This window comes from Micrasema longulum, unplaced genomic scaffold, assembly GCF_059751315.1.
Source record: "Micrasema longulum isolate JH-2025_06_02 unplaced genomic scaffold, ASM5975131v1 h1tg002111l, whole genome shotgun sequence".
In the NCBI taxonomy this organism is placed as follows: Eukaryota; Metazoa; Arthropoda; class Insecta; order Trichoptera; family Brachycentridae; genus Micrasema; species Micrasema longulum.
In genome coordinates this window covers 90,566-101,972 of record NW_028279277.1, presented here as the reverse complement: position 1 = coordinate 101,972, position 11,407 = coordinate 90,566, and positions in this window count along the sequence as shown.

Genomic DNA, 11,407 nt, shown 5'->3' with positions numbered 1-11,407 from the left:
TTTATTTACAACTTTAATCACCAAAAGACGATGTTTATTTACGACTTTAATCACCTGAAGACGGTGATTATTTACCTATTTATTTAATAATAGACGGTGTTTATTTACGCATTTAATCACCTTAAGACGGTTATTATTTACGCATTTATTCACCAAAGGACGATGCTAACTGACTCTTTTAATAACCGAAACACGAGTTGCATTTACTTAATTGGTCACCATAACACGATGTTATTTTACAAATTTAATCGCCTTAAGACGACGTTTTTTTACGAGTTTTTTCACCAAAAAGCGGTGTTTGTTGATGCATTAATATACCGACAGACGGTGTTTTATTACGACTTTAATCACCAAAAGACGATGTTTATTTACGACTTTAATCACCTGAAGACGGTGATTATTTACCTATTTATTTAATAATAGACGGTGTTTATTTACGCATTTAATCACCTTAAGACGGGTTTTATTTACGCATTTATTCACCAAAGGACGATGCTAACTGACTCTTTTAATAACCGAAACACGAGTTGCATTTACTTAATTTGTCACCATAACACGATGTAATTTTACAAATTTAATCGCCCTAAGACGACGTTTTTTAACGAGTTTATTCACCAAAAGACGGTGTTTGTTTATGCATTAATTTACCGAAAGACGGTTTTTATTTACAACTTTAATCACCAAAAGACGATGTTTATTTACGACTTTAATCACCTGAAGACGGTGATTATTTACCTATTTATTTAATAATAGACGCTGTTCATTTACGTTTACTTAATTTGTCACCATAACACGATGTAATTTTACAAATTTAATCGCCCTAAGACAACGTTTTTTGACGAGTTTATTCACCAAAAGACGGTGTTTGTTTATGCATTAATTAACCGAAAGACGGTGTTTTATTACGACTTTAATCACTAAAAGTCGGTGTTTTATTATGCATTTAATCTTCCTACGACAGTGTTTATTTACGCATTTACCGACCGAAAGACGTTGTTTATTTACGCATTAACCCACCGAAAGACGGTTTTTATTTACAACTTTAATCACCAAAAGACGATGTTTATTTACGACTTTAATCACCTGAAGACGGTGATTATTTACCTATTTATTTAATAATAGACGGTGTTTATTTACGCATTTAATCACCTTAAGACGGTTATTATTTACGCATTTATTCACCAAAGGACGATGCTAACTGACTCTTTTAATAACCGAAACACGAGTTGCATTTACTTAATTGGTCACCATAACACGATGTTATTTTACAAATTTAATCGCCTTAAGACGACGTTTTTTGACGAGTTTATTCACCAAAAGACGGTGTTTTTTTATGCATTAATTTACGGAAAGACGGTGTTTTATTTCGACTTTAATCACCAGAACACGGTGTTTATTGACGCATTAAATCACCTTAAGACAGTTATTATTTACGCATTTATTTACCAAAGGACGATGCTTATTGACTCTTTTAATAACCAAAACACGAGTTGCATTTCCTTATTTAGTCACCATAACACGATGTTATTTTACAAATTTAAACACCTAATGATGACCTCTTTTTACCGCATTTAATCATCGAAAGATGATGTTTTTTTTCTGTCTAAATCACCAAAAGACGATGTTTTTTTCTCTCTTAATCACCTAAACAGGAGTTTCAATTCCTTATTTAAGAAAGACGGTGTTTATTTACGACTTTAATCACCTGAAGACGGTGATTTTTTACCTATTTATTTAATAATAGACGGTGTTTATTTACGCATTTAATCACCTTAAGACGGTTATTATTTACGCATTTATTCACCAAAGGACGATGCTAACTGACTCTTTTAATAACCGAAACACGAGTTGCATTTACTTAATTTGTCACCATAACACGATGTAATTTTACAAATTTAATCGCCCTAAGACGACGTTTTTTAACGAGTTTATTCACCAAAAGACGGTGTTTGTTTATGCATTAATTTACCGAAAGACGGTTTTTATTTACAACTTTAATCACCAAAAGACGATGTTTATTTACGACTTTAATCACCTGAAGACGGTGATTATTTACCTATTTATTTAATAATAGACGCTGTTCATTTACGTTTACTTAATTTGTCACCATAACACGATGTAATTTTACAAATTTAATCGCCCTAAGACGACGTTTTTTAACGAGTTTATTCACCAAAAGACGGTGTTTGTTTATGCATTAATTTACCGAAAGACGGTTTTTATTTACAACTTTAATCACCAAAAGACGATGTTTATTTACGACTTTAATCACCTGAAGACGGTGATTATTTACCTATTTATTTAATAATAGACGCTGTTCATTTACGTTTACTTAATTTGTCACCATAACACGATGTAATTTTACAAATTTAATCGCCCTAAGACAACGTTTTTTGACGAGTTTATTCACCAAAAGACGTTGTTTGTTTATGCATTAATTAACCGAAAGACGGTGTTTTATTACGACTTTAATCAATAAAAGTCGGTGTTTTATTATGCATTTAATCTTCCTACGACAGTGTTTATTTACGCATTTACCGACCGAAAGACGTTGTTTATTTACGCATTAACCCACCGAAAGACGGTTTTTATTTACAACTTTAATCACCAAAAGACGATGTTTATTTACGACTTTAATCACCTGAAGACGGTGATTATTTACCTATTTATTTAATAATAGACGGTGTTTATTTACGCATTTAATCACCTTAAGACGGTTATTATTTACGCATTTATTCACCAAAGGACGATGCTAACTGACTCTTTTAATAACCGAAACACGAGTTGCATTTACTTAATTGGTCACCATAACACGATGTTATTTTACAAATTTAATCGCCTTAAGACGACGTTTTTTTACGAGTTTTTTCACCAAAAAGCGGTGTTTGTTGATGCATTAATATACCGACAGACGGTGTTTTATTACGACTTTAATCACCAAAAGTCGGTGTTTATTTACGCATTTAATCTCCTTACGACAGTGTTTATTTACGCATTTACCGACCGAAAGACGTTGTTTATTTACGCATTAACTCACCGAAAGACGGTTTTTATTTACAACTTTAATCACCAAAAGACGATGTTTATTTACGACTTTAATCACCTGAAGACGGTGATTATTTACCTATTTATTTAATAATAGACGGTGTTTATTTACGCATTTAATCACCTTAAGACGGTTATTATTTACGCATTTATTCACCAAAGGACGATGCTAACTGACTCTTTTAATAACCGAAACACGAGTTGCATTTACTTAATTGGTCACCATAACACGATGTTATTTTACAAATTTAATCGCCTTAAGACGACGTTTTTTTACGAGTTTTTTCACCAAAAACGCGGTGTTTGTTGATGCATTAATATACCGACAGACGGTGTTTTATTACGACTTTAATCACCAAAAGACGATGTTTATTTACGACTTTAATCACCTGAAGACGGTGATTATTTACCTATTTATTTAATAATAGACGGTGTTTATTTACGCATTTAATCACCTTAAGACGGTTATTATTTACGCATTTATTCACCAAAGGACGATGCTAACTGACTCTTTTAATAACCGAAACACGAGTTGCATTTACTTAATTTGTCACCATAACACGATGTAATTTTACAAATTTAATCGCCCTAAGACGACGTTTTTTAACGAGTTTATTCACCAAAAGACGGTGTTTGTTTATGCATTAATTTACCGAAAGACGGTTTTTATTTACAACTTTAATCACCAAAAGACGATGTTTATTTACGACTTTAATCACCTGAAGACGGTGATTATTTACCTATTTATTTAATAATAGACGCTGTTCATTTACGTTTACTTAATTTGTCACCATAACACGATGTAATTTTACAAATTTAATCGCCCTAAGACAACGTTTTTTGACGAGTTTATTCACCAAAAGACGGTGTTTGTTTATGCATTAATTAACCGAAAGACGGTGTTTTATTACGACTTTAATCACTAAAAGTCGGTGTTTTATTATGCATTTAATCTTCCTACGACAGTGTTTATTTACGCATTTACCGACCGAAAGACGTTGTTTATTTACGCATTAACCCACCGAAAGACGGTTTTTATTTACAACTTTAATCACCAAAAGACGATGTTATTTACGACTTTAATCACCTGAAGACGGTGATTATTTACCTATTTATTTAATAATAGACGGTGTTTATTTACGCATTTAATCACCTTAAGACGGTTATTATTTACGCATTTATTCACCAAAGGACGATGCTAACTGACTCTTTTAATAACCGAAACACGAGTTGCATTTACTTAATTGGTCACCATAACACGATGTTATTTTACAAATTTAATCGCCTTAAGACGACGTTTTTTTACGAGTTTATTCACCAAAAGACGGTGTTTGTTTATGCATTAATTTACCGAAAGACGGTGTTTTATTACGACTTTAATCACCAAAAGTCGAGTGTTTATTTACGCATTTAATCTCTCTACGACAGTGTTTATTGACGCATTTACCGACCGAAAGACGTTGTTTATTTACGCATTAACTCACCGAAAGACGGTTTTTATTTACAACTTTAATCACCAAAAGACGATGTTTATTTACGACTTTAATCACCTGAAGACGGTGATTATTTACCTATTTATTTAATAATAGACGGTGTTTATTTACGCATTTAATCACCTTAAGACGGTTATTATTTACGCATTTATTCACCAAAGGACGATGCTAACTGACTCTTTTAATAACCGAAACACGAGTTGCATTTACTTAATTGGTCACCCTAACACGATGTTCTTTTACAAATTTAATCGCCTTAAGACGACGTTTTTTTACGAGTTTATTCACCAAAAGACGGTGTTTGTTTGTGCATTAATTTACCGAAAGACGGTGTTTTATTACGACTTTAATCACCAAAAGTCGGTGTTTATTTACGCATTTAATCTCTCTACGACAGTGTTTATTGACGCATTTACCGACCGAAAGACGTTGTTTATTTACGCATTAACTCACCGAAAGACGGTTTTTATTTACAACTTTAATCACCAAAAGACGATGTTTATTTACGCATTTAATCACCTTAAGACGGTTATTATTTACGCATTTATTCACCAAAGGACGATGCTAACTGACTCTTTTAATAACCGAAACACGAGTTGCATTTACTTAATTGGTCACCATAACACGATGTTATTTTACAAATTTAATCGCCTTAAGACGACGTTTTTTTTACGAGTTTTTCACCAAAAAGCGGTGTTTGATGATGCATTAATTTACCGAAAGACGGTGTTTTATTACGACTTTAATCACCAAAAGTCGGTGTTTATTTACGCATTTAATCTCCCTACGACAGTGTTAATTCACGCATTTACCGACCAAAAGACGTTGTTTATTTACGCATTAACTCACCGAAAGACGGTTTTTATTTACAACTTTAATCACCCAAAGACGATGTTTATTTACGCATTTAATCACCTTAAGACGGTTACTATTTACGCATTTATTCACCAAAGGACGATGCTAACTGACTCTTTTAATAACCGAAACACGAGTTGCATTTACTTCATTGGTCACCATAACACGATGTTATTTTACACATTAAATCACCGAAAGACGATGTTTTTTTCTCTCTTAATCATCTAAACAGGAGTTTCATTTCCTTATTTAATCACCATAACACGATGTTATTTTACAAATTTAATCGCCCTAAGAGGACGTTTTTTTACGAGTTTATTGACCAAAAGACGGTGTTTGTTTATGCATTAATTTCCGGAAAGACAATGTTTTATTTCGACTTTAATCACCAAAACACGGTGTTTATTGACGCATTAAATCACCTTAAGACGGTTATTATTTACGCATTTATTCACCAAAGGACGATGCTAACTGACTCTTTTAATAACCGAAACACGAGTTGCATTTACTTAATTGGTCACCATAAAAAGTTGTTATTTTACATCTTAAATCACCCAAAGACGACGTTTTTTGACACATTAAATCACCGAAAGATGATGTTTTTTTCTTTCTTCATCATCTAAACAGGAGTTTCATTTCCTTATTTAATCACCATAACACGATGTTATTTTACAAATTTAATCGCCCTAAGAGGACGTTTTTTTACGAGTTTACTGACCAAAAGACGGTGTTTGTTTATGCATTAATTTACGGAAAGACGGTGTTTTATTTCGACTTTAATCACCAAAACACGGTGTTTATTGACGCATTAAATCACCTTAAGACGGTTATTATTTACGCATTTATTCACCAAAGGACGATGCTAACTGAATCTTTTAATAACCGAAACACGAGTTGCATTTACTTAATTGGTCACCATAACACGATGTTATTTTACACATTAAATCACCGAAAGACGATGTTTTTTTCTCTCTTAATCACCTTAACAGGAGTTTCATTTCCTTATTTAATCACCATAACACGATGTTATTTTACAAATTTAATCGCCCTAAGAGGACGTTTTTTTACGAGTTTATTGACCAAAAGACGGTGTTTGTTTTTGCATTTATTTACGGAAAGACGGTGTTTTATTTCGACTTTAATCACCAAAACACGGTGTTTATTGACGCATTAAATCACCTTAAGACGGTTATTATTTACGCATTTATTCACCAAAGGACGATGCTAACTGACTCTTTTAATAACCGAAACACGAGTTGCATTTACTTAATTGGTCACCATAACACGATGTTCTTTTACAAATTTAATCGCCTTAAGACGACGTTTTTTTACGAGTTTTTTCACCAAAAAGCGGTGTTTGATAATGCATTAATTTACCGAAAGACGGTGTTTTATTACGACTTTAATCACCAAAAGTCGGTGTTTATTTACGCATTTAATCTCCCTACGACAGTGTTTATTGACGCATTTACCGACCGAAAGACGTTGTTTATTTACGCATTAACTCACCGAAAGACGGTTTTTATTTACAACTTTAATCACCCAAAGACGATGTTTATTTACGCATTTAATCACCTTAAGACGGTTACTATTTACGCATTTATTCACCAAAGGACGATGCTAACTGACTCTTTTAATAACCGAAACACGAGTTGCATTTACTTAATTGGTCACCATAACACGATGTTATTTTACACATTAAATCACCGAAAGACGATGTTTTTTTCTCTCTTAATCACCTTAACAGGAGTTTCATTTCCTTATTTAATCACCATAACACGATGTTATTTTACAAATTTAATCGCCCTAAGAGGACGTTTTTTTACGAGTTTATTGACCAAAAGACGGTGTTTGTTTATGCATTAATTTACGGAAAGACGGTGTTTTATTTCGACTTTAATCACCAAAACACGGTGTTTTTTGACGCATTAAATCACCTTAAGACGGTTATTATTTACGCATTTATTCACCAAAGGACGATGCTAACTGACTCTTTTAATAACCGAAACACGAGTTGCATTTACTTAATTGGTCACCATAACACGATGTTCTTTTACAAATTTAATCGCCTTAAGACGACGTTTTTTTACGAGTTTTTTCACCAAAAAGCGGTGTTTGATAATGCATTAATTTACCGAAAGACGGTGTTTTATTACGACTTTAATCACCAAAAGTCGGTGTTTATTTACGCATTTAATCTCCCTACGACAGTGTTTATCAACGCATTTACCGACCGAAAGACGTTGTTTATTTACGCATTAACTCACCGAAAGACGGTTTTTATTTACAACTTTAATCACCAAAAGACGATGTTTATTTACGCATTTAATCACCTTAAGACGGTTACTATTTACGCATTTATTCACCAAAGGACGATGCTAACTGACTCTTTTAATAACCGAAACACGAGTTGCATTTACTTAATTGGTCACCATAACACGATGTTATTTTACACATTAAATCACCGAAAGACGATGTTTTTTTCTCTCTTAATCATCTAAGCAGGAGTTTCATTTCCTTATTTAATCACCATAACACGATGTTATTTTACAAATTTAATCGCCCTAAGAGGACGTTTTTTTACGAGTTTATTGACCAAAAGACGGTGTTTGTTTATGCATTAATTTACGGAAAGACGGTGTTTTATTTCGACTTTAATCACCAAAACACGGTGTTTATTGACGCATTAAATCACCTTAAGACGGTTATTATTTACGCATTTATTCACCAAAGGACGATGCTAACTGACTCTTTTAATAACCGAAACACGAGTTGCATTTACTTAATTGGTCACCATAACACGACGTTATTTTACAAATTTAATCGCCTTAAGACGACGTTTTTTGACGAGTTTTTTCACCAAAAAGCGGTGTTTGATGATGCATTTTTTTACCGAAAGACGGTGCTTTATTACGACTTTAATCACCAAAAGTCGGTGTTTATTTACGCATTTAATCTCCCTACGACAGTGTTTATTTACGCATTTACCGACCGAAAGACGTTGTTTATTTACGCATTAACTCACCGAAAGACGGTTTTTATTTACAACTTTAATCACCAAAAGACGATGTTTATTTACGCATTTAATCACCTTAAGACGGTTATTATTTACGCATTTATTCACCAAAGGACGATGCTAACTGACTCTTTTAATAACCGAAACACGAGTTGCATTTACTTAATTGGTCACCATAACACGATGTTATTTTACAAATTTAATCGCCTTAAGACGACGTTTTTTTTACGAGTTTTTTCACCAAAAAGCGGTGTTTGATGATGCATTAATTTACCGAAAGACGGTGTTTTATTTCGACTTTAATCACTCAAAGTCGTTGTTTATTTACGCATTTAATCTCCCTTCGACAGTGTTTATTTACGCATTGACCTACCGAAAGATGTTGTTTATTTACGCATTAACTCACGGAAAGACGGTTTTTATTGACATTTTTAATCAACAAAATACGGTGTTTATTTCCGTATTTAATCACCTTAAGACGGTTATTATTTTCGCATTTATTCACCAAAGGACGATGCTTACTGACTCTTTTAATAACCAAAGCACGAGTTGCATTTACTTATTTGGTCACCATAACACGATGTTATTTTACATATTTAATCACCCAAAGACGACGTTTTTTTAACACATTAAATCACCGAAAGACGACGTTTTTTTCTCTCTTAATCACCAAAACAGGAGTTTCATTTCCTTATTTAATCACCATAACACGATGTTATTTTACAAATTTAATCGGCCTTAGACGACGTTTTTTGACGAGTTTATTTACCAAAAGACAGTGTTTGTTTATGCTTTAATTAACCGAAAGACGGTGTTTTATTAGGACTTTAATCACCAAAAGTCGGTGTTTATTTACCTATTTCATCTCCCTACGACAGTGTTTATTTACGCATTTACCGACCGAAAGACGTTGTTTATTTACGCATTAACCCACCGAAAGACGGTTTTTATTTACAACTTTAATCACCAAAAGACGATGTTTATTTACGCATTTGATCACCTTAAGACGGTTATTATTTACGCATTTATTCACCAAAGGAGAAAAATACCAATTAGACAGGTACAAATTGGTGAACTTTTTTTGTAGCTTACCTGTAAACAAAATCACCGTTCGCCACTGATATAATGTTAGTGCGTATAAAATTTTGTTAAGCTTTCCTGGCTGTCATTGTACACATTCTTGTTGCTTGTTAACCTCGTCAGACTCATCGTAAAAGTTGACAAAATGTAAAGAAATTCTCCGCCCGTGTTTTGGGTCAGGAGTCGGCTGTGGCAAAGATTAACTCTTAAAAGACTGTGGTAAATAATCCCTTTGCTCGCGGTGATGTAACATCGTGTTACCACAAACAACAGACGGAATATTCTAAAGTTCAGACATTTGAAAAAAAAAACATGAAAACATACTGTTTCAGCCCTGTTATAGCAAAATAAATTTAAAATCACAAATACGCCGCTCATGTTACGCGCGTGCTACCTCCATCGCTGTCATCAACTGACTGAAGACTGAATCTGTTTTTGACAACACCCGCCGCAGAACATCGTCTCTGTCTTCCTTGTTATGACTTCTATCTTCATGCTCTCTCTTGTATAAGGTATAGCAGTGGCGAATGGTGATTTTATTTACAGGTAAGCTATAAAAAATATCAGATATTTGTACCTACATAGAAAGTACATAATAAAATGTAAGTATTGTATACTATAAATTTATATTTTTCTGTGTGATACAACAACTCTCATCCATGAAATCTACTCAAACAACGTAACTTCGGGATATATTATATTATTCATTACTTTAATTCATAACTCATTAAAAAATAAATAAAAAACTAGCTCTACGAATTCAGTCAATATATATTTGTATATTCAATTGAAATGTCATCTGGCCGAATTGTTCTAGAAATTCATAGTGCTAAAAACAGCCGCGTCAAGCGCTATATGTCCTGCAATATGACGCATGAAAGTAATTATGGTCTTATGTCAAAAGTACCATCTCAAAGAAAAATACCCCTTAAGAAATAATGTTTGAAATACTGTTTTCCAAATCAAGAATCTTCAAATAATTTGTGTAATCTGCAAGTTTAATCTAGGAATAAAACCCAAAATATAGTATACATATTTGTATAAAAAAATAAGCTGGAATAATCGGCTAGTTTCTTGGCTCACCGCAGGCGCTGGGTGCGATTTATTAATATTAATATTTATATTAGGATAAAAATACAAACGGAGGAAATGATTTAAAATAAATAGTAATTATTTATTTGTTTTTCTGTAAATAAAGTTACAGTAAAATGTTATTATGGTTAGTCAAATGTAATGGTAAGCTGCGCATAATCGCTTCTATACACGGTTCACCCCTGCTTTATAGACGTGTTGGTGAATTAGCGGACATTAATTTTTCGCGTGGCAAGGATAAATATTTTTTGTATTAACATCCAGCATAGTTATGCAAATTTTACTTTCGAAATCCGGGTCCATTTGAAGATTACAAAAAATACGAATTCATCATTTAAAAAAAAGAGAGATACAGTAAAACCTCGTTTTTGCGTTCCTCGATTTTACGTTTTCGCGCTTTTTGCACCAAAACGTTCAGGACCCATTTTCTTCATACATTCTCAAACAAATATTCCCCCAATTAACGTTTTTTATATTTTTCATAACCCCGGCTTTACGCTTAAAAAAATTCGGAAATCATTTGATGTGTCAAAAAAGCCGAAATTATGTCGTAATAATGATGCCGCGGCCCGCGCGCCACCGCGTGTGCCACGCGAATGAAAGTAAAAACAGGTCAACTAATAAAGGATAAATTATTGTCTTAACTTAATTTCAAAGCGGGTGCAGTGTAATTGACCTTTTTGTTTGAGTGTCTTACTTTAGGGTTAGTCTTAGTTTTCATTTGAACAAAAACGTCACATTGACTTGTACAAATCATGATGCGCAGTTGACAAACGTTTAGAAACAATAAAGTTTTAATATCATCAAATTGCGATGTTTAAAACAT